This window comes from Mesocricetus auratus, unplaced genomic scaffold (assembly GCF_017639785.1).
Source record: "Mesocricetus auratus isolate SY011 unplaced genomic scaffold, BCM_Maur_2.0 Super-Scaffold_100019, whole genome shotgun sequence".
Classification (NCBI taxonomy): Eukaryota; Metazoa; Chordata; class Mammalia; order Rodentia; family Cricetidae; genus Mesocricetus; species Mesocricetus auratus.
Genome location: NW_024429200.1, coordinates 11,016,846 through 11,019,002, shown reverse-complemented (window position 1 = coordinate 11,019,002; position 2,157 = coordinate 11,016,846).

The window sequence follows — 2,157 nt, the reverse complement described above, 5'->3', positions numbered from 1 at the left end:
ACCCCCGCGGGTCGGGGGTCCCTTCCCGGGGGTCGCAACTGGCGCCCAACGTGGGGCACGAGTTACAGACCACCGATCGGACGGCAGAGGCGCGACGAGTCCGGAGCCCACTCATAAGGCGTCAGGTAAGCCCCATCCGGGTGGCGCAGAGTAGGGTTAGTCTAATGACCTAGGTTAACACCGCCGTCCCATCCGTCCCGCGAAAATGGGGACTAGTATCAGCAAAGAAGCTAGATTTATTAAAGGAATTCAAAAAGAATTAAGAGATTAAAAACATTGAGGTTAAGAAAAAAGATTTACTTAAGTTTTTGCTTTTTGTACATGAAGTTTGTCCCTGGTTTGTCATTACCTGCCCAAAAATAGTTTGCAGTACTTGGGAACGGGTCGGGGCTGAATTAACTAATTATTTCAAAACCAAAGGCTCTGAAAGTGATAAAAAGATTATACAGCAGTATTGGGATCTCTTAAAAGGTATCATTGTTAACACAAAGGAAAGCCCCCGAAATGAACAAATTCTTAAAGATGCCCAACAACATCTAGAGGTTGCTTCCCGAGGGTGCTCTCGTGCCAGCTCCAGAGCAAGTTCTGTCGCTGATCTTTCTAAAGATTGTTCCTCTTCCTCTGCTAACTCTGACTTTGATAAGCTTCCACCTTCTCCTCCTGATCAACCTACCTCATTTGCCCCTAAAGCTCGCTCTTCAGCCACCGGTGGCATCTACCCCTCCCTACGGGCTGTCGCCTCTGCTCCTACTGAGGAACCTCTCGATCCTGGGGATGCCCAGGAGCTAGAGGAAGAGGCTGCTGCCTACCTTCAGGCCTTCGGGCGCGAGGTCTCTCTGGCCAGGAGACCTCCTCCCTATGATCTTTCCTCACTCCCTGATCCCCCTCGATCTGTTGCTCCCAAATACTCCTCCACTGTCGATTCTCTTGCTTCCTCTCTCGTTCAAGCTCTCAGCGACAAGTTTTCACAGCTCTTCTCTTCAGCATCACCTAAACTCCAGTTCCCTCTTTTTGCACCTGACTTACTCTGACAAGCATTTGTGGAATGCAACTAATGACTGATGGAAAATTACAGCTTTGTCTTTACCGTATTTGGTGTATATTTGAAATGAGACTTGATTGACATGCTTGTACCACCCCCTGAGGTCCTTCCTCTATAAATTCCAGCGTGCCCCAAAAAATAAAGGCTCTTAATCAGCGAACGTTGTCTTGAGCCTGATTTCATTAACCTCTTGAAGTTCACTTTCCAGATCGGATCTGCTCGTGAAGGCCCACTAAATTAGTAGCGACCCTCATCACCTCACCCCCGCGGGTCGGGGGTCCCTTCCCGGGGGTCGCATAGTACTACAAAGAAACTCTGTTAAAAAAACAAGCTAGGCTTAGTGTCTCAGACCTGTTATCTCAGCACCTGGGAGGCTGAGCAGGAGGACTGTGAGCTCAAGGCTAACCTGGGGTATAAAGTGAGCTCATATCTCAAAAACAAGAATAAGTAGAAACTGTGGGACTGGAAAGATGGCTCGGAGGTTCAGATTGCATATGCTTCTGCAGAGGGCTTGGGTTTGATCCCCACTAGCCACATAGTGGCTCCAGGTGCAGGGGATCTCATGGGATCTGATGCCCTCTTCTGACCTCAGAAGGTACCTGCACACACGTGATCTATGTAAACTCACACAGGCACACATACATACATATAAATAAATAAGTAAATTAAAAAAAATAAATTCAAAACAAATGCCATTAAGCCTTATCTGTCATTTAGGTCCCCAGGAAAACTGTTAATTTATTCAGAATAACACATCCTTCCTATACTGTTCACCACCCATATTTCTCTTTTCTTAATGGAATCCTAAGAATTAGGCCTTAGACCCATAAACTCTACTCCATGACCTGCTCTGCTGAATTCTCTGGACAGGCTACTCAATGTGTGGTCTTGGAGTTGGCTCAAGATTGCTTGATAATCTTCACTTTCCAAATCATTTTTCCCCCCAGTTTTTATTACTCTAGAGGTAACTCCACATCAGGTCTACAAACTGGTCTCTCCTATCAGTATGCATTCCACCTGGCAGTGTGGGATCTTTCTATTTATTCAAAAAACACTATTTAGATGCCAAGTGATGAGCCATGTGGCATCCTGGGTAAGACGGTCCCAGCCTGTGG